Below are 23,824 nucleotides of genomic sequence, written 5' to 3'. Positions count from 1 at the left end.
GATGATAAAAGGCTTTGTCAATGTGACTGCCATGCTTGCACTTTGTTTCATAAAAATTTTGGAGACCTTGAGGTTGCTTAGGTAAAGGGATAACAGAATCAGATCTATATTTGATGAAAAAATACTCTGGTAATCCAGACTGAAAAGGGTAGATTGGAGGTATAAGTATGTGAAGAATGGAGAGACATGTTAGAAATCTCTCCTGACCCAGATGGGAGATAATCAGGGTAAACTGAGGTAGCATTTATAGGTACTTAGAAGAGGGGAAAGACCAGGGACTATATTTCCACAATGGACATTTTAGACATATTTTATTTCTTTTTTGTTGTCATGTTGATTGGAAGGCAATACTGAGATTTAGTGGTTGGAAAATGTATTATTCTCCTCTTGCTGCTGTAACAAATAACCATAAACTGAGTGGATTAAAACCACACAAACTTATTCTCTCATAATTCGGGAGATCAGAAGCCTTAAATAGGTAGGTAGGATGGCATTCCTTCTGGAGGTTCTAGGGGAAAGTCTATTTGTTTACCTTTTCTACCTTCTACAGGCTGCCCACATTCTCTGCCTCATGATCCTGCATCCCTCTGACCTTTCCGATCACCACATCTCTCCGACTTTAATACTCCTGCCTCTGTCTTATAAGGACCTCTGTGATTACACTGGGCCTACGCTGCTAATGCAGGATAATCTCCACATCTCAAAATCCTTCATTTAATCATATCTGCAATGTCTCTCATGCCATATGTAGTAATCTATTCGCAGGTTCTGGAGATGAGGACATAAACATCTTTGGGGGACGATTATTATGACTAGCACAGGACACAACTGTTAAAGTTTTATAATATGTAGGCCATTTCCAAATGGCAAAGCATTATCCTACAACTTGCATAACTTTGGAATGCTTCTTTAGACATTTTCAAAGGTGAAAAAATTGTTTTCAATTACATGAACCTAGAGCTTATTCCATTCAAATATTAACAAAATTTCTTTTTGAAGTTTAATATATATTGATTTTCTTGCGATTCAACTATGTGAAATTCAAAGGAATATTTTGTTTTGTTTTTCCTTCAATCTTACAAAGGCCTTTTCACCATTTTAGAAAATTACCTCACTTTCTGCCCGTTCTGAACTGACCAGTGTTACACACCAGTCTGCAAATCAACCAACACAAAACTTTTGGTTTCGGATATGACATAATGAAAAACTCCAAAAGGGGGTCTAAGCTTAAAGATGAGGCATAAAATCAGGCTGCCAAATTCAGGTGCTCCATGTCTGGGCCTGGCCTCTGAGCCTTGCTCTCTTCATGGCTGACTTCATTCTCATATTCTAAAAGCAGTGGCAGCTCCATTTTCACATCTCTTCAGTTTCAAATCTAGCTGGATTTCCTAGCACTAAACAAAAGAGGGAGGTAACTTCACTGATCTTCACTGAAGGATTTAAAGCACATGCTCATCTCCAAATTCATCAGTGAGGCTTGGGAAATGACAATGTTGAGTAGCTTAGGCCAAGTTTAGGTCCATTCATGTCAGATCCAGGACCTAGCCACACCAGATACAAGAAATCACAATCAGGGGCACTGGTGGATTCTAGGAGGAAAATATGGTTACTATCACAGGAGGTGATGGATGCTGGAAAGGCCCATGTCTACTGCAGGGATTAAAAACTCAAAATCTGTCATTTAATATGTTTGGGATTTTAGAATTCAAAAGTGACTTATGAAAATGATGAAGAGCCTCGATATATTGTAAAAGTGAATGCAAGCTGTCTTTGGTTGTGCCTACCTTATATGACGAGAACTTTAAAAGGAACATTTTGTTTGAAATCTGAAAAAGGGATGTAAGTTGACTTAATGGTTAGATAAATATAATTGTCATTCTTTATTTTATACAATCAATTCACTAGAAGATAAATGTCATAAGGGCAGATTTTGTTTTCATGTTTGCTTCATTGTTAAATCCCCTGACAGGAGTGTGTGACACATAGTAGGTATTCTATAGCTATTTCTTGATTGACTGAGTCAATAAATGCTTTGACCTAACTCTGTCTAAAATTTGCCCCATCAGGGGTGCCTGGGTGGCTCAGTCAGTTGAGTGTCTGACTTCAGCTCAGGTCGGAGCCTCGCATTGGGCTCTGTGCTGACAGCTCAGAGCCTGCAGCCTGCTTCAGATTCTGTCTCCCACTCTCTCTGCCTCTCTCCCACTTGTGCTCTGTCTCTAAAATAAATAGACATTAAAAAATTTTTTTTAAATAAAAAAAAATAAATAAAATTTGCCCCATCAGTGAACATCAGCTGAAATGACCAAGGTATTCAAAACACAAAGTACCTTTCAAAATGAAGAGTGACGGGCTTAACATCTACATGTATTTTCAATAGTAATAATAATACCGCGAGCATTAGCATATACATCGTAATAGATTAAGATTCTGAGCTAAAATGTTCTTATACTCAAAAGGTTCATGCTGAGCTCTACAGAGACACAGCAGCATTATTTTACAAAAAGAAGCAGTGAGAACATAGTATTAAATAGCTGATAGTAATTAGTAATTGTTATGAATACACTGTGCTAAGAGCCTTATAAGTATTTTATCATTTAATCTTCATCACAACTCTAGGATAGGACTGTTACTGATTTCACTAAAGATGAGGAAACAAAGACTAAAAGATGTTAATTAGAAAACCAGAGAAGGGGAGAAGGAAGATGGTGGCAGAGGAAGAGGACCCTAGGGTTGTCTCATCCCACGAACATAACTAGATGATCATTAAATAATCGGTAATACCTCAGAAATCAAGCTAAAGACTGAATGAACAAACTCCAAAACTAAGGGGGAAAAGAGGCCACAGTGAGGAAAGGAGGAAGTGTAGGGATGTGGTGCAGGGAAGAGATGGAGGAAAGGAAGGGTGCCGTGGTCGGGAAGAAGGGCAAGAGGGAGAGGAGCACACAGGGAAACACACGAGGAGAACATGTCCCCAAAGCCACTGGCTTGGAAAATGGGCTGCATTTTGTGAGCTCTTATAACCAGTGGGGCTTAAAGCCTGAAGTTTTAAAAGGCAGTGGGCTTGGCTCAGACAAAGCTCACAGGGCAGTGCCCTGCTCCTGGAGAAAAGGCAGGCGAACAACCCAGGGGCATACAGCATGGAAACAGGTATCCGCAGAACGCCTGAGGCACACCGTGGGGGAGATTATTCTCTCCCCTGGGACAGCATCCCTAGGAGGCAGTGTTCATAGGGATGCCTTTCAGGAAGACAGAGGCTGGCTGGAGGCGTTTCCTTCTCCTCCCCCTCAACATAAACACAGAGCTACCTGCGGGAAGCAGTGCAGCCCTGACACTGGCTGCTTCACTTGATTAGACCAGACTCCAACCCCCTGAGCTCTGGCACAACTGCCCTCCTTGGTCAAGTTTGCCTTGGTCTCAGTTCAGTGGGCCCCTCCACCAGAAGTCCAGCACAAACCCGTGCCCACATAACGTCTCCCAACCAGGAAGTTCTGCAGGGCTTCAGTTCCAGTGGAAGTACTATCAGGACTCATTTCACAAGCAGACCAGACAGAACACACCATTTAAAACTCACCACACTTAGGCCAAGGACCAAACACTGCCCGCAGTTGGCAGGGAGAGCCTGTGCAGATGAATGGCCTGAATGACATACCAACTAGGACACAAAAGCAGAGCGCACACGGCACACACCAGAAGACATTCACTGAAGTGCCAGGCCCTGGGCATTACATGACTTCTTCTTCATGAGACCATTACTTTCAGAAGCAGGAGACACAAAAGACTTTTCTAACACACAGAAAAAAGCAGAGACTTAGACAAAATACAAGGCAGAAGAATCTATCTGAAATAAAGAACAAGACAAGGCCACAGACAGACATCTAAGGAAAAACACATATAAGTAACATACCTGACAGAGAATTTAAAGCAACAACAGCAAGGATAGTCACTGGCCTTGAGAAAAGAAAAGGAAGCATCAGGAAGACCCTAATCAAAAATATAAAAGAGTTTAAAAAGAATCAAAGAGAGATGAAGAATATAATAAATGAGATTGGAAACAGGCTTGATGCAATGAAAAGCAGGTTGGAAAAGGCCAAAGAATGAATTAATGACAAAGAAGACAACATAATGTAAAATAATGCAACTGAACAAAAGAGAGAAAGAGGACTTATGGAACATGAAAATAGACTTAGGGAACTTAGTGACCCCATCAAAAACAGTAACGTTCATATTCTAGCAGTCCCAGAAGAAGAGAAAGAAAGAGGCGCAGAAAATTTATTTGAGGAAATAATACTTGAAAACATTCCTAATCTGGGGAAAGAAACAGACATCCAGGAGCCACAAAGAACTCCCGTCAAAATCAACAAAAGCAGGCCAACACCAAGACATATTATAGTTAAATTGGCATATTACAATGATAAAGAAAAAAAAAAAAACCTTAAGCAACAATTCCAAAGAAGTCCCTGACTTCCAAAGGAAGACCCCTAAGGCTAGCTGCTGATTTCTCACCAGACACTCAGCAAGCCAAGAGGGAGTGACATGATATAGTCATTGTGATGAAAGGCAAAAATCTGCAGCCAGGAATAGTCTATCCAGTAAGGCTATCTTTCAGAACAGAAGGAGAGATAGTTTCCCAGACAAATAAAAACTAAAGGAGTTCGTGACCACTAAACCAGTCCTGCAAGAAATATTAAAGGAGACTCTCTGAGTGGAAAGGAAAGACCAAAGGCGACAAAGATGGGAAAATATCAGACAAAATCTCCAAACAACAACAACAAAATAAGTAATAAAATACATATTATCGAAATACATATCTATCAATAATTACTTTGAATGCAAATGGACTAATGCTCCAATTAAAAGATATACGGTGTCAGAATGGATAAAAAAATAAGACCCATCTTTATGCTGCCTACAAAGAGAATCATTTTAGACCTAAAGACACCTGCAAATTGAAAGTGAGGGGATGGAGAAACATTTATCACACAAACGGATGTCAAAAGAAAGCCGCAATAGCAATACTGTATCAGACAAACTAGACTTTAAAATAAAGACTATAATAAGAGATAAAGAAGGGCACTATATCAGAATAAAGGGGACAATACAACAAGAAGATCTAACAATTGTAAATATTTATGTATCCAACAAGAGAGCACCCAAATATATAAAACAATTAATAACCAGCATAAAGAAACTCACTGATAATAACACAATAATAATAGGGGGCTTTAACATCCCACTTATATCAATGGGCAGATCATCTAAACAGAAACTCAACAAGGAAACAATGGCTTTGAAAAATACACTGGACCAGACAGACTTATTAGATATGCTCAGAACATTCCATCTCTCCTAAAACAGAATACACATTCTTTTCAAGTGCACATGGGACAATCTCCAAAATAGATCACATATCAGGTCACAAACCATGCCTCAACAAATACAAAAAGATTGAAATCATGCCATGCATCTTTTCTGATCACAATGCCATGAAACTAGAAATCAACCACAAGAAAATATTTGGGAAGACTACAAATACATGGAGGTTAAACAACATGCTACCAAACAAGGAAAGGATCAACCAGGACATCAAAGGAAAAATAAAAAAAAAAAAATACATGGAAACAAATGAAAATGAAAACACAAGGGTCATGAGGATGAAGGAGTGCACTTGTCATGAACACCGGGTGTTGTATATAAGGGTTAAATCACTAAATTGTACACGTGAAACTAATATTGCACTGTATGTTAACTAACTAGAATTTAAATTAAAAAAATTTAAAAAAAGAAAACGGAAAGGACTCAAACAAATAAAACCTCAAATGAGAAAGGAGAAATAACAACCAATACTGCAGAAACACAGTCATAAGAGACTATTAGGAAAACTATACGCCAACAAATAAGACAACCTAGAAGAAAATGATAAATTCCTAGACACATGTACACTACCAAAACTGAAAAAAGAAGAATTAGAAAACTTGAACAGATAACCAGCAAAGAAATGGAATCAGTAATCAAAAAGTCCCAAAAGGAGTGCCTGAGTGGCTTAGTCAGTTAAGGATCGGACTCTTGATTTTGGCTCAGGTCATGATCTCACAGTTCACGAGTTTGAGCCCTACATTAGGCTCTGTGCTATCAGTGTGGAGTATTCTTGGGTTTCTCTCTCCCTCTCTCTACCCCTCCCCTGCTCGTGCTCTCTCTCCTTCTTTCAAAATAAATAAGTAAACTTCAAAAAATGTTTCTTAAAATCCCCCCCAAAACAAAAGTCCAAGGCCACATGACTTCCCAGACAAATTCCACCAAATATTTAAAGAAGAATTAATACCTGTTCTCAAACTAGTCCAAAAAACAGAAAGGAAGGAAAACTTCCAAATTCGTTCCATTAGGCCAGCATTACCCTGACACCAAAACTAGACAAATCCTACACGAGAAAAGAGGCAGTAACATCTTTGCCATCATCCAGAGCAACTTCTTTCTACATATGTCTTCTGAGGCAAGGGAAATAAAAGCAAAAATAAATCATAGGTACTTCATCAAAAGGAAAAGGTGCTTCACAGCAAAGGAAACAATCAACAAAACTAAAATGCAACCTATGGAATGGGAGAAGATATTTGCAAATGATACAGTGGATAAAGGGCTAGTATCCAAAATCTATAAGGAGCTTATCAAACTCAACACCCAAAATACAAATAAACCAATTAAAAATGTCCAAAGGACACAAACAGACATTTTTCCAAAGTAACCAACCAGATGGCCAAGAGACACATCAAAATATGCTCAATGTCAATCATTATCAGGGAAATACAAATCAAAACCACAATGAGACACCACCACACTCCTGTAAGAATGGTTCAAATCAACTACACAAGAAATAACAGGAGTTGGTGAGGATGTGGAAAGTGGAGAATCCTCTTGCACTGTGGGTGGGAATGCAAACTGGTTGAGCCACTCTGGAATACAGTATGGAGGTTCTGTAAAAACTTAAAAATACAACTATCCTATGGTCTAGAAACTGCACAATTAGGTATTTACCCAAAGAATTAAAAAATACTAAGTCAAAGGGATAAATGCACCCCAGTGTTTACAGTAGCATTATCTATAATGCCAAATTACGGAAAAAGCCCATGTCCACTGAGTGATAAATGGATAAAGGAGTAATATACATATATATATGTATATATAGATATATATATGTACATATGTATGTGTGTGTGTGTATATATATACGCACATGTAGTATATATAATGAAATATTATTCAGCCATAAAAAATGAAATCTTGCCATTTGCAATGACATGGATAGAACTAGAAAGTATCACGCTAAGTGAAATAAGTCACTCAGGGAAAGACAAATACCTTATGATTTCATTCATATGTAGAATTTAGGAAACGAAACAAACCAGCAAAGGGAAAAAGAGAGGGTGGCGGGGGGGGGGGGAGCAAACCAAGACACAGACTCTTAACTATAGAGAACAAAGTGATGGTGACGCGAGGGGAGGTGGGTGGGGGAATATATAAAATAGGTGATGGGGATTAAGGAGTGCACTCCGGACAAGCCCGGAGTGTTGTATGGAGGTGCTGAATCACTATAGTGTACACCTGAAACTAATATTACATTGTATGTTAACAAACTCAAGTTAAAAAAAAAACACTTAAAATATGTTAATTAACCTCCTTCAGTCCACATGGTAGGAAGTGACAAAGCCACATCCCATGTACTTGATCACCATGTAACCTTTTTAATGGAATTTTAAACAGCGCACACAGTGGAACTATAATACAGAGAGGTTTTTTTCAAGTAATATTTACCCAAAGAAGGAAAAACAATGAAAACATGGACGCATTTTCCATGTGTCAAACATCTATTTTTTGGCTTCCTAGAAACAATTTGATATATACGCATACACACTCAAGTGTGTGTGGGTCCATGTGCACCTACTTACATATACACGTTAAGATACGGGTATCTAAACCTGCATCATATTTAAATTCCAAGCAAAGTAAAAGAAAGAAAATGTAATTGTATTGGGTAATGTGGATCAGCTAAGATAGAACACAAGATTTGAAAACAAGGACAAACAGCTTAATTTAGGTCCCACTGTGCCCTGAGAAGAGAAAACAACAATCTCTTTTTCTTGAAAAAATAGGAAATAAATAATACTGAAATCTTACATCTCTCAAAGGGATGCAAGAGGATTAAAAATATTTAAAAATAAGCCTTAGATATATCTGCAGAGTTTCAGAGGTGCTTCATAGAAAACACTACCCTTTGTTGCCGAATGTATTTCCTTTTTAAAAGACAGCAGCTCTTACCGCAATGACAACCATCGTTATATTTGAACTTCCCTATTGTAACAAAGGCTATTGAATGAGATTTTTGACAAACAGCTCCAAATGCTAGGATTAGTAAAATCCTGAAAAAGAGTGACAGTAAGAAGGCTAGAGAGAGGGAGAGAGAGAGAGAGAGGAAGATAAAGGGAGAGTGGATTGTTTTGTTGTTGTTAACTTGATCAAAGCCTAAAGGAGATCATCTTTTTCTCTACTTTCAGGTATGAAACCCTGTTCTGGGGCACTAGTGTTCATGAGTGGATTACACAGCTGGCAGGTTCTCAAACTGTACTATCCAGATCAGTAGCAGCAGCCTAACCTGGGAACCTGATAGAAATATAAAATTCTGTACCCGACCCTGACCTACTGAAACAGAAACTCTTTTGTTTTAGTAAGCCCTCCAGGTTATTCTTGGGCACACAACAATTTGAGAAACACTCTTCTAGTCAGCAATGAGGTAGAAACATGATTCTCCTTTTACACAGACTATTAAGGACCCATTAATGAAAGCCAATAAGAAAATCCCATTCATATTTTGAGGTTGTTAAAAAGAGCAAAAAGCACAACAGATCCTATTGAAATTCAGCATGCATCAAGAGTAACAATGATTACCAAAATCCAACTTAGAGCTCATTCCATGACTCACTCTCTTGCCTTCCTAAGAACCCTTGTGATTACATTAGGCCCTCCAAGATAATCAAATATAATCTATCTCAAATCTTTAATGTGTCACATTTGCAAACATTGTTTGGCCATGTAAGTTAATACACTTCAGATCTGGAGACCTGAACATATCTGAGGGGTCATTACTCTCACTAATCCATTAACCATCCTAGAACATAAAAGATACAGAACTTATAATGGTTAGAAAGAGGAGTTTTTAAATAACATTAATTCAGTTAAAGAATACAACACTTTTATTTTAAATGTTGCATTTTGTGCAGATGTATTTATATGTGTAAACAGTGATTATTGTATTATAAGAAAAGCAGGGGCACCTGTGTGGCTCAGTTGGTTGAGCGTCCGACTTCGGTTCAGGTCATGATCTCGCAATTCGTGAGTTTGAGCCCCAGGCTGGGATCTGTGCTGACAGCTCAGAGCCTGGAGCCTGTTTCAGATTCTGTGTCTCCCTCTCTCTCTGTCCCTCCCCCACTCACTCACTCACTCTCTCTCTCTCCCTCAAAAATAAAGATTAAAATTTTCTTTTTAAATCACATAAAATTATATAAAAAAAGAAAAGCAAATATATTTCAGATGAAATTAACCACTTCTGTTCTGTAATAGAATAGAACCATTGTGTGAATTTTTTGCAGTAAATAAGCCTATTCAACTGGAGACAGAACTAGAATGTTAGAAGAATTAGAATGTAACAGTGGTGAAGACAGTTTGTTAAGAGTATTTACTGTAATTCTTAATGTACTGAAATGATCAGGTAACTCAATAAATCTTCAGAAGGAGTCAGTGAAACAAGTGATTTAAAGCAAAACAACTTTGTTCTTTCTGAAAACAGAAATAAATAAAAAAAGAAGAAGGCATTCCTAACCCACCAGTCAGCAATGCACACATCATGGAATGTCGTCTCATTGGCAGAACTTTTTTTTCTTCTCCACTGAAGCAGAATCCAGCTCAGTTGACTATACACAGTCATGACTCTTTTCAGGTGAGGGGAGATGCATACTTTTCAACACAGATCTGGTTTCTCTAGTGCCAGCCTTCAATTTAATTGTGAAGAGTAAAGATGCTGAAAAGACTGAGACACAAAGTATCAAGACAATTCTACACAAACTACAAGATGAAAATGTTGAGTCATTGTGGAGTCCTGAAATGGAATGCTTTTTGGTCTTCATCAACACCATCTGAATCACTATCCAACCTCCTTCTGCTTGTCAGTGACACAAATCTGAAGGTATACATTGGTCAAATGCATTGATGACCTTGATAGAAGGAGAAAAACACAGTAGAGCAGGAACTATGCATGTTCCTCATACAAAGGCTGCTTGCCACTAACGGAATTGTAGTATCTTTGTTTGCAAGCCCAGAATGAACATCAGATTTAAGTATGGATCCTTTACCTAGTTAAACTGCTGGAGAAAAATGAAAGATTCCTCTCTCAATAATTCCCATAAAAGTGTAAGACTCTTCCTTCTAATAAAGGGAAGAATTCATAATAAATACATTTAAAACACAGTTAAGGAATCCCTTTGAAGCTTCCTTTTTTCTTAGGTGTCAAACTTACTTATGGTAGACTAGTGGTTCCCCAAGTATGGTCCTTGGACCAGCAACATCAGCATCATCTCGGGACTGGTTCAAGAAACAAATTATCAGACTCTACCTCAGACCTCCTGAATCAGAAACTCCAGGTCTGGGGCCTGGCAAGTAGTATATATGCAGCCCTCCACGTAATTCTCATGCAGTCTCAAGTTTCAGAACTACTAAAATAGTAAAGAAAAGCATTATGTGAGGCAATATACTCTTTCAACAAAAAGTTTTAAACGTTCCCATTTCTACCTGGAATATATACTGGAATCTTATTAAAAGAAGCTGTTCAAATGTAGTTGCCAAATTCTAGCAACTATCATTTTTCTATTCCTCTCTCTGCAGGGGAAACTCCAGGGGGCAATATGTGGCATTTTCAATTATTGAATTGCATTTTACTTTTACTTGTAGCTACAAAGCTCAAGAAATAATAAATTTATTAAGCTCAGCCCACTCATAACTCATTTGGTTGGCTTTCCAAAGCCCTGGGATATATATTTTATATGACATATTGTGCTTAGCAGTAAGGCAGTGGAAAAAACAAACAAATCTGAATTTAAAACATAAATAAGTACTGACGTGTCATTCTGACCAAAGGATCACCATCATTTAAAAAAAATAATTATCCTACAGCATTTTAAGCACAGTGTGACAAACCATATTAATTTTGAACATGAGGTCTTTACTTGGTACATAAGCTGAGATTCTTGGATTTTTTATGCCCCTGTACATTTAGTATAGAACTTCACGTACTGAATTTAGTAAATTCACCACGACTTACATAAATCAACCCTTATGCGTTTTTAAAAAAGAGGTTTTTTTCCCCTGTGTTTTACCAGAGCAAACATCCAGTATTATATATCATTAAGCCATATTTACTAGAAATCTACTTCTGAAGTTTAAATGATAGTAAATATTAAATAAAACCATCAACTGTTTTTCACCTTCCCATGTAAAGATGGTTATTATTTCTTACTGTAGCTCAGAAGCTTTCAATTGATAGGTGCTGTAACTTAACCAAGTCTTCATAAAGAAGCCAATTTAATCTAAATCTCAGACGTATTTTAACATAAAACTAACCTATTTCATTATTCTTTTTGATATATTTTCCCCCATGGCTCTGAGTCACATCACAAGTTACTGGCTGCTGCCAACCATGCCAGAACCATTTAGTAAACATAGTGTATGTCGTTACAGTTCCAAATTTGCAGTGTCTCTTCACCAATGTACTCTCATAGCTTGAAAATGATAATCAAAGTAGCCTCACCCTCCAGGCTCCTTCAGCAAATTTACGAGAATAGGGGCCTCGTAATCTCCATTAGCAATGATAAGGAAAGTACAATCAGATCAATCAAATATCAAACAGATCAGTCAAGAAAAGACTTCACTTAGGGTGGCTACTGGGCCATAAATATTTACATTTTCTGTTCCTTTCATAAAGCAGAACACTAGAAAACCACGGAGGGAGTAGCTCCTCATTCATTGTTATAAACAACAGAAATGTCCTGACATACTGATTCTGTTTAGTACATTAAGTGGGTAATACTAGAAAATGACAAAAAGAATTCCTCAGAAGTGTGCATTCGTAAAACACAGAGCTTTCTTGATAATATTTTTATTTGGATATTTATCTTTCTTATTTATTTTTTAATTTGTTGTTTTTGAACACAATGAATAATACTGATTTTTACCTAAAAACTCTCTGCAGGGTGTAAAGGCTGCACAGAGGGCTGTAAAGCCCTCTGCACACCCACAGTCCTCTAGCACAGGTTTTTTGTTTGTTTGTTTTTTGTTTTCAAAGTGTGGTCCCTGGACTTCTTAAATCACACTGAGCAATATGCATTTAAAATATTCAGTGGACTATTATGTACACTGGAATTTGAGAACCATCACTCTATTGGGTTGAAAGTAACCTCAATCCAGTTTCTTTAGCTGAGTTTACCAGCAAGCTCAAGACCTCTTTTGCCCTGCAAGGAATCTGAAATAGATGGAAAGACAACAATGTTCCTCCTCAGTTGATGGCCAAATAAGTGCATGTTCCCAAGTCAAATCCACCAATCCTTTCAATGCATCCCTACTTGGTCCTGATTCTCCATTGTTTAATGAGCTCCTCAAAGTTACCCAATAACTTTCCAATGACGCCAGTGATTTAACATGATTCAACTCTTTTGGCTTGCTGCCATTCAATCACACAAGACTCATTGTTTTTTTCCGATAAGGGGTCGTACCCCCACAAGTTTTGCTGCACTGCTGTCAACACTACTGTATGGCATTAAAGTGCCAAATATGACCTGGACATATTTTCAGCATGTATTGGAACCACCTAAAGGGAAACAAGAATTTACATCTCTACAAAGTCCCCAGATGATTCTACTGCTGCTGGTACATGAACCACACTTTGAAAACCATTGCTTTAAGCAATGAGCTGAAAACCACAGATATAGTCTGGGCTCACACAACTCCCTTTGCAAACAAATTTTATAACTATTAAAGAAACTTTAAATTTAAAAACCTTTAGTCATACAGCTAACTTAACCTTTTGAAAAGAAAAGTGTAGTAATTTTCTTCACGCTAAAATTTAGGAACCACATGTACACTATTAAGGTGAATTTAGTCAAACCAATTGAATAGTTCAAAAACCTTGAGTTATTAAACACATCTTGAGGTTATTATTGGCAAAATGAGCCATTATTTTCAACTTGGTAAGAAACTTAAAACAACTTGAAAAGCACTATTTGAACACTATTTGAACATTCTCTCAGTTAAGAAGGACCTATTTTACCTACAAAAATCTCACAATAAACATTCAAAAACATGTGCTATGCTGAAAGCAAAATAGATGGGTTTTTTTTCTTTCCTTCTATTTGCCATTTGTAGTGACATTTAGAAACATAAACACGATATTCAGTTTGCTCTCAGATAATTATTTTTCTATGTCTACACTCTTAACTTTGCATGCCTAATAAATTACTGATTGAACACTATATTTCCCAAATTTTAATCAGCTGTAACTCTATTTATGCATTTCATAATTCTCGATAGTGCTTACTTATAACTATAGGCCTTAACTTTACCCAGTTTTCAGAAATTTCATGTGTCTTATGAAATGCTTTTTTACTATTAATCATACTTACATAAAGTCCACTGAATGAATTTTAACTTAGAATTTTAAATTATCTACATATTGTGACTTCCTATTTTTTTCTTTATGAAATAATCATGACACCATCCCTACCACTTGCTGAGAAAGCAGTAAATCTCACATTCACTTTACATGAGAAAATATTAAGGCTCAGAGTAGTTCAAGTCATTCACACACACCTGCATTTGAATTCCAGGGTCCAGGCTCTCTGCAATTTGCCCTATGACTTCAGTATAATGGGTACAATATTCAGTAACAGGAAATAAACCACCATCCACACAGAATTCAAAGAGTGATCTTACTTTATTAAATGTAATTTCTCACCATTCACGTTATTACTCATATTTCTGTCCTTAAAGCATCTAGTACAACAGATGCAGGCATAGGGTGCTTTTGATAATAGCATTTCCCTGAAGTTATCGGAGTCCAAATAAAAATAAAATATATATTTCTAATACTAAAAGGAATGATGTGGTCATAATGACTTCCAAGAAATTTTACCAAAGGTTTGGAATGTTATACATTTCTCCTTCATAACTTACAGTGACTTTTCAATTTGATGTCTTAAATTGCTATAAACATTGTGTACTAATCACTTCTAACTATATGTTGCATATTCACTAATCGTATATCCCATTCTTCTGGTAAAGGATACTTCCGACCTATATAAAGTAATACAGGGAAGGGTTATATAATCCAAAATCATATAGTTATATTGAACCTCTAAACTGAAAAAGAGAAAATGCATTTGCAAGTCAGCTTAAATACCAGCCTTCAACTTTCCATGTAGTCTCTGTCAAATCCCCATAGCAACCATAGAAAACATATCTATTCCCTGTCTTTCTGATGAATAATAAGATGCATAGGTGATGTCTAGTTTTTTTTCTTGTCAGATAAGAATGGTCTTGTGGGGCACTGCATGAGAAAACTCCAAGAAATACTGGCTGTTTTCAGATAGGCAAAGATTTGTCAGGAAGTGATTTCTATATGAACTGAACTTTAGAAATACTTTAGGAAGAGGGATTCTGCAATAAGTTGACCAGAAAAAGAAAAAAAGATCATTTATGATACCTTAAAAATCACAAATATCCATACATGGATAAAAGTACAAATATCCATAATGTAAAATGTTTTATTTCCATCTAAGAAACAGCATCATGCAATGATTTGTTGAATTATATGTAATCTGTATAAAACTGTGTTGTATTACTAACATTGGGGTACAAATTAAGCACATACCTTACAAAATTTCCATTTTATAGTAACATAGTGGCTTTAGGTTACATGGAAAACATGTTTAAACTGCAATCTGTTGGAATAAGAAAGACTCCCAGGAATAACTTATGTTGTTTCTTTTATAAACAAATATTATGACAAGGACAAAGTTTCAAAGTGACATTTGATTATTTAAATATAATTATTTTATCACATATTTTCTTCTCCCTTATTACTTCATTTAAATGTACAAAGTCCCATTAGTAAAACTTTGGGACCCTGATAATGTTTTCAAATTAATGATCCAATTTATTTACTCAGTTTCCAGATAACAGAGAGATTTGGTAATTATTTTCACGAAACTTAAAGGAGGCAATAATGAATACTCTTTTAGAAACCATGGTTAAGAATAATTAAATTAGATCCTACCAGGTAGTTTGAAATTGCTTTTTTAACTAAATGACCATCTATTCTTTCAATATAGAGGCATTCAAGATTTATTTTTTCCTGATGAATTTTTCTGCCTTCTTTTTCACATGAGCCATTTTGGCTTTAATCATATTTAAGGAAGTTTTGAAATTTACAGAACTCAGGCAAATAAATAAAGCTGCTATAATATTATCACTGCCAATAATTTTGTTGTTTTTTAAATCACAATGACACCACAAAATAAGAGTAAAATAACCTCTATACTTGGGCAATGACTATAACTTAAGGCAATGCCTAAAGAATGCATTAAAAAATTAAAAAGAGAAAGAAAACAGCCACAGAAATATAAAACTAGCCAAAAACCACCCTTTGCTCAATATTTCAATTTAAAACACTAGAGGCAAATGTGGTATTTACATAAATTTGTACCATTACACCTAATAATCCATTTGGCTATTGGCCAGTAAGCTAATTTCTTGGTCTATTTCATTTTACTCTACTCATGATAATGTAAGCAAGGTGGGGAGGTTGATGCTTAACTTTAAATGTCTTTTATTCATCCTATATTAAGTACTTAAAGCTGCTGGTATATATAGCATAGATTACGAAAGACACCAGAACAAAAATAAGAGTATCATGAGGTTACAATGCCATCAACTTTATTGTCTTTAATATGAAACCGCTATTGTGTTGCCCGCTACCCTTCACTTGGGAAAGAAAGTATGTGTGTGTGTGTATGTGTGTGCATGTGTGTGTGTGTGTGTTTTAAAATAAATTATAACAGGCCAATTTTTGATTTATAGGGTAGAAATGCCAGTCAAAAGAAAAAAAGGCAATTAAAAGACATGCCTGTCTCTGCTTATTAAATATAAAAAGCATATATAAACAATTCAAGCTGTTCTCCATCAGTAGTCTTCATACTTTTAATCATGTAATACTACTAGGTTAAAAAAAGAGAAAAAGAAAGAAAAGGAAAAGATGGGAAGAAATAGAAAATAAGAAAGAACACAGTGACTACATATTCTCTCCATTTATCTCCATATAAATTATTAACATGTAATATTCTATCAATATATTATGTAAAATATAAAGTAGGCAACAAAAATTTACATAATAAAATGAAGAGACATTCCATTATTTCATTAGTAATGAATTCCTTTTGGGTCCTTTGAAATTCAGAACACCATTTTGAAGATTACTCTCCTACAGTGTACTTATCAATCTCAAGTTCATCAAGTTGAGTTGGAAATTGAGCTTTGATAAGTAACATCTCAACAAAGATTAGTGAGAACTCGTCATGTTTCAAAATAATATGCCAGATTCTCATGGAACAGTGGGGAACAAAGGAGATGTGGCTTTATTTAGCATAAAGCTAAAAATAAATACAATGAACATTTATAATAAGTTACACAATTGATAATCCATGACTGTTGCTACAAAGCAGAAATGCACTGTGTTAGAAGGTATATAAGAAGTTCTGACTTAGTTTTTAAAGTGAGAAAAAAAGTAAAGTGAGAAAAAGCTTTCCTACCGAAGTGACATTAAATCTGAAAATGCATGCATACAAGGGAGACAAGTGGCTGAAGCAGTGCTAAGAAACTGGCCAAAAATATTCTGCAGATAAACAGCATGCGCAAAGGCCGTGAGATGACAAAGCCAAAGCAAATGCTTTAATGAAGTGTAGAAGCTGTGAAAGCAAGAAGAAGAGGAGAGATGGATGGAGTGAAGATGGGAAAAAGAGAACAAGTCAGGCAGGCATCTGTTGGATATAATAGGAATTTGGGAGTAATGGAAAGTAAATGAATGATTATAAACAAGAGAGAGATAGGAACACATTTGTATTTTTAAAGCTTGAACTCTGAGTAAACAATGGCCTGAAAAGTACAAGAGCAGACACAGTTACACCTGTTCAGGTAATGGTGGTTTGAAGTAAGTTGTTGGTAGTGGAAACAAAGAAAAGTAGATCATGACAAGTGTGCTTGTGATGAGCACAGGACAATGTATGCAAGTGGTGAGTTACTATATTGTACATCTGAAACTAATATAACACTGTATGTTAACTAACTGGAATTAAAATAAAAACTTAAAAAAAAACCAGAGGAAAGTAGGGATTCAAAGCAGATTTAAGAGGCTCTGGGTTCTTCAACCCATTAAGATTGCTTTATGACAGTAAGTAGGTAGAATTAAAGTCAATGATAAATTGCATGATAGCCTCCTTTGAAAATGGAATGAAATAGGTTGTGTAAAAGGTTGCCTCATTCAATCTGTTACTGCCAAGAATGAAGGCATTAAGAGAACCATGTGTACTAGCCTTGCATTATCTGTCATCATCCTGTGAAATGCCATACACTATGAGCATTAACACAAGTTATATTCTACATACCAATGACTGCCCTCCAGCACAAAAACTCATGAGAGTGTAAATTATAAGATGAACTTCAGAATTTGTATTTAGATCAACGAACTCTCAGGCTGAACCAAACAGTAAAAGTCCCATGCAGATTCAGTTATTTTTATATATAGATAATGTATAGTCATAAAATTTTGAACTGAAGTATCACATGAGTAAATATTACTCTTACTGACAAAGCTTAGAATAATGAATCTGGAAACTTAGTAAATCTTTTGGAGCATCAATAAACTGGGAGGGTATCAAAAGATTTCAGTACAAATTTAAAACATATGGTGCAATATAGGAAGTGTTTTTTCAAAATACCTTTCACTTTTATCATAGATCCAATGAATGTTAACAATAAATCAGGCCTGAACATTAAACACAGATTTTCTGCTGGCCACAGGAATACTATAAAATCCTTTAATGATGTAATACAATATAAGAGAAAATCACTGTGCTGGGGATTTGGGAGATTTTCATTTTTACTCTATTTTTTTTCAATAACTAGCTAAGTGACCACTGCAAAGTGACTTAATCAATTTAAGTTTTTGTTTTACCATCCCTACCACAAAAGGATTCAACTAGATGGTCTCCAAGGGTCTGTTCACGTCTGTGACTGTTGAAAATGTAAACATTTAAAGGATAAGCAAAAACTAATTTAAAACAGTGTGCTAGAATCCTGGGAAGTTTCGAAACAATCTAGCAGCATCAGTAATAACCTGATACAGAACCCAGTCTGAACGTAAGACACTTTTCAATAAAAACTATGGGTCAGCAGTTACTTCAAAGATTGATATCCTAATGATCTAACCACAGTTACAATCACAAGTCAGAGGTTGTGTATGCACAGTGCAGAATGAACTGACGGCTAGAATCCTTCAGCCAACTATATTTATGCTCACTGATAAAGATTCTCACATGATACTACTAAGGAAAGTAACAAAATAGCCATTAAATAATTGAGTGTTTTTCCTAACACACATATACAACAATAATGGAGTCTAATGAGACCATTAAAAAAATAAAAATGGGGGGGGCGCCTGGGTGGCACAGTGGTTAAGCGTCCGACTTCAGCCAGGTCACGATCTCGCGGTCCGTGAGTTCGAGCCCCGCGTCAGGCTCTGGGCTGACGGCTCGGAGCCTGGAGCCTGTTTCCGATTCTGTGTCTCCCTCTCTCTCTGCCCCTCCCCCGTTCATGCTCTGTCTCTCTCTGTCCCAAAAATAAATAAAAAAAAACGTTGAAGAAAAAAATAAAAATGGGAGTCATAGAAGGATGGTAGAAAAGTCTATGTGAGTAAAAAATGGTAAGTTGATTTGATGTAAAGAAATGTAACATTTAAACTAAACTATAAGGCAAAACACATTAATTATTGGTCTATAATAAATAAAATTTACAATGAGCCATTTTATTTCAAATTCACTGTATAATATGAGGGCTACTTATAGTATTTGGACACGGACAAGTGAAATATTGATTGCATACTTTGGAGTGAATAAGGTTGGTCCTTATCCACCAAATAAAGAAAAGAGAATCTGGAAATGTCCATACTAAGGGCTAAGTCAACATTCATTCTTTCACTCACACACTTATTCATTTCAAGGAGAAATTTCTCTGTGCTGGCATCTGTTGTAGGTTCTGGGATAATTCACTCCTCATTCAAAAAGTCAGTTTATTCAGCATCTGTGCTGGGATCTGGGGATACAAAATGAGTAAGCAAGAGTCTTGACTCTCAGGGAATCTACCGTCCAGTAGGAGACGGCAGACAGAAACACATGCAAGCCAGGTGAATGTGACAGTGTCTATGATTGATAGTATGTGTGGCATAAGGCAGGTCACAAAGAAATGGACAAACAGCAGAAGAGAGCTATAAGAATTGAGAACCTATAAAATGAAAATGCATTTCTCCCTGCCACCTCTTACCTCTTAATGCTTCAAAAATTTTAAAGATTTTTATGTGAACATTAATGTTTTTTGCCTAGAGGTAGATGAACAGGAAGTGTTTGTTCAATATGGATAAAGCACTATTTACAATGACTGAGATTACTGGACCTGTTTTGACATACAGTGCCAGGATATGTGTTTCTTTCTGAAAATAATAACCAGAGAAGAAAAGAAACCCATTCAAAGCCAGTTGTCCACTTATGGCATTTTGATTTCATTTTGTGAACTTTTCTACCAGAATTTTCCTATAAATAATTTATGCATATGTATTCAAATTTATGAAAATTAAAACTTCCAAATTACTCAATAGACAGAAAAGGTCAGATTTCTCATTAGTTTCTCTCTGGATTTAATTTGTTATATATATTATGCCTTTGTTAGTTGGGTATTTCTGTTCTCAGGTTGATTCTGCCTCAACCACGTCCCTGAGTGTGATCCTCTCCTTCCTATTTTCACTGCCAGTGTCCCAGTACAGAGGCCTTATTACCTCTCACCTGCACCGCTGTAATTGCCTCCAGACTTATGTCTCTCCTTTCAGTCTCAGCCTGCTCCTATGCAGTCTATAAATTATTGTTATATGAATGTGCCTAGAGTTGATCATACTGCCTTCAGCTGGAATATCTTTAGAAGTGCCATATTAGGTATAACATCTCCTTTAGATGTGAACGTCCTCTAAAGCCTTGCTATTCAATGTGTGGTTTGCATACCAGCAACACCCAATGTCACTTGGAGTTTGTTAGAAATGCAGACTCCCGGGCCCCAGCTCAGAATGCTAACTGATTTGCAGGCATGGTACATTTTGAGAAGCACTGCTCTAAAGTAATGTCAAGCTGCATTCCAATCTTTATTGCCCATTACCCCCTTTCTACGGCCCCAATATACAACTAAATTAGTCCTGAAACACCTTTCTAACTTTGAACTACAAGCGCCAACTTCAAATAGCACAGAGCACAGCATTCGGTTTTGGTGAACTTGTCTTATTAGCATTTTGTTACTTCATTGAAGGTAAACATTAACAGATTATTGATCTTTGTTTCTTTCAGTGGGACATTAGACAAAATGAGTTCCTACTCTCTGGGTGATATCCAAGATTTGATCAACTGGGCCATGAGAAAAAGATGTACAACTCCTTTTTCTATTTATTTTTATCCTACTCTTCTAATTCTCTGCATTATTTAGGTTTTTTAATGTGTATTCTATATTAGTATAGTCACTTATACAAATTCCTTGTTAAAAGACAAATACTCACCTATTCGGATACCCATTCACAAAGATTGTGAGCGACATAACTGCAGGAGCAGAAATGTTTGGAGAACACTGCATGACACACCACATACATGGTCTGCAGGAAGTAGACAGGTATTTGTGAACTGAACTAAAACTTTACAACTGTCTCTACTGCAGTATGAATAGGACTATTTAATGCAGGTTAGATATTTTAATTCACTCTTTAGTCAGACAAAAGTTTCCAAGTTTAGAGGGAAGGTGGAGCAAAGTATTAAAGAAAACAAGAGCGTTTGCACTTACTTATTAAATAAAAGGTAAGCCGCGAGATGTCTGTGAAAGTTCAACTGGGTAAGTCATCTGACCCCAGCAACGGGAACCATCTATTCAAAATATATTAGCTTTCCTATCAAGCATTGGGAATATTATAATTTAAGACTGTTTCCTGGATTATGATTCCTGTTTTGAACTAAGCCTTTCTGTAATTAAGAATACCTTTAGAATAAAGGTTCATTTTCTTACTATGGATTAGAGTTCTCCATACAGGACCACCTCTCCTGCATCATGACTAGCTAGCTTACTCCTCCACTCCACTGCTGTACTTAAGCACCTTCATTGAGCTGATTAAGTTTTTCCTGAAGAGACTGTCCCTGCACTCTCTCCTCCTTGGCTAGGTCTCCTGCTGTATGCCCACATTTTCATATAAAAACGTATAGTATTTCTTTGTAAATTTCTGGCGAACTTTGAAATTTTTCCCACAGAGTAGAAGCTCTCTGAGGGCAGGCATTGTGTCTATCTTATTAAATGATTTTTTTAATCCTTGGCATAGTGGTTGGCACATAGTAGGTGCTCTATAAACATTTGTTGAATAGATAAATGAACCAGTGAATCTAATCATTACAAGAGTTATACTGAAAATGTGGTCTCCTAGGTTAGCTTTAAGATTTATCTGTAAAATGAGATAATACTGATTTCACAGTATTTACAGACTTCTTTTACAGTGATTTAGAGACTTCTTTGATAATTATATTACATTAGGTATATAAATCATAGTTCAATGCTTGGGAATAATGCACATTAAAAATGGTAGCTATTATTATTAGTATTATCATCATTATATTATTACTATCAATTTAGTAAAATTAAAAAAACCCATTCAAAATGCTTTAAAGAAGAAGTGAATGGAAAACAAAATTACAGGTCAAACATAAAAACCATCTATCAAGGTTAAATCAGAACAAAACTTCCATTATCTAATGAACAAATTTTACAAAAAAAAATATTATTCATTAAGACAAATGAGATTCAGTGTTCATATCAGAGTTACTTTTACCTCTACCCCAACATAAAAATGACAGTAGTTTTGCTACGAACATATCCAAAAAAACTAAAATAGAAAAATGACTACATCCAAAGCCCAACACACACAAAAAAATACACACAGTTCACCAAATTAATAAGTGATCTTTCAGAAAATGTAATATTCTACCATAAAAGGATATTCAGTCCCAAGAGCAATACTGTGATCATCTCCTTGAGAAAGACTTGTTTAAAGAGAAAAGAATGTTAATGTACTTAAAAATGGAATCTGGAAATCTGTCCTAGAGTGGATTTATGGAGAGCCTCACTGATGAGCTATGCCATGTAAATCTTATAAGTATGCTTGGCTACCCAGTTGATGTGCTATCCATTATAAAATGGCAGTTTTATTTCAGATGTGTACGTCACTTTAGAAATTCGCAGACATTTCTGGACTGTCTGACCCCTGGCATATTAAATTATGAACACAATGACCTTTGATCTGGTAAATAATGCATCTTTTATATAACACGCTTAGTCACTGTCTACCAAAAAATTATGTACACTGTGCCACAAGCTATAGATTGAATTCTGGTAGAGTAAAAGAAGAATTTTAATGTAAAATGAATTATAGAATGAAGACATGCCATGTATCAACATGTCCCATGAAAAATGGCAATGTTCACATCATTGAAACAATGCTATATAACTGCTTTTGCCAACTCCGGTTATAATTTTAGTGGTTAAGTAACTAAAACATAAACTTTTGATTGCCACCTCCTCTGTAACAGGTACTCTGGAAGCATTTTAACGTGTATCATTTAGTTAAAATCCTGAGGATAAATCTGTGAGGGAGACCTTTTTATTCTCCTGCTAGAAATGGGAAAATGCAGAGAGAGATTAAGTGACTTATCCACGACCTCAAAGATCATAGAGGATGGTGCTCATTCTCTGGGATGGCCTCTTTGAGTTCAAAGAGTAATAGAAAAACAAAGCTTTTTAAAAGATATGTGCTAAGTGTAATGAGGTTCCTTAAAGTATAATTTAGAAGGTTTTCTCCTATAAACACTGACAGCAAAAAGTGCAGTATTCTTAAATATCATTACTAAATTAAAAGTGCATATTTTCTAAATGAGTCTCAATGCTGGCTAACTGATAAATGAGGTATCCCTAATGTAGTCAGCAATCAGAATAATTTTCTAGTGATTTGGGATTGACGCTGGGACGCAAGGTATCCTTTCGTCTGTTTTCCTACGATAGAGAAAGTTCAAATGTTTGTTAAGAGCTATACCCGTGAGTCCATTAGGGTGGGGGTGGAGCGGGAGCAGAAATGCCTTTAAAAAGTGTAGCGGGGCGCCTGGGTGGCTCAGTCGGTTAAGCGTCCGACTTCAGCTCAGGTCACGATCTCAAGGTCCGTGAGTTCGAGCCCCGCGTCGGGCTCTGGGCTGATGGCCCAGAGCCTGGAGCCTGCTTCCGATTCTGTGTCTCCCTCTCTCTCTGCCCCTCCCCCGTTCATGCTCTGTCTCTCTCTGTCTCAAAAATAAATAAAACGTTAAAAAAAATTAAAAAATAAAAAGTGTAGCACCATTAATGAAAAGAC

General features: G+C 36.2%; 1 protein-coding gene across 1 annotated transcript in view; it reads right to left on the bottom strand.

Moving 5' to 3' along the window:
* The window catches only part of IL1RAPL1 (interleukin 1 receptor accessory protein like 1), a 1,366,342-nt gene that overhangs the window by 764,067 nt on the left and 578,451 nt on the right, over positions 1–23,824 (bottom strand). The window lies entirely within an intron of this gene.

This window comes from Neofelis nebulosa, chromosome X (genome assembly GCF_028018385.1).
Source record: "Neofelis nebulosa isolate mNeoNeb1 chromosome X, mNeoNeb1.pri, whole genome shotgun sequence".
Taxonomy (NCBI): Eukaryota; Metazoa; Chordata; class Mammalia; order Carnivora; family Felidae; genus Neofelis; species Neofelis nebulosa.
Note: the sequence above shows the minus strand (reverse complement) of the source record. Positions and strands in the feature narration are given on the sequence as shown.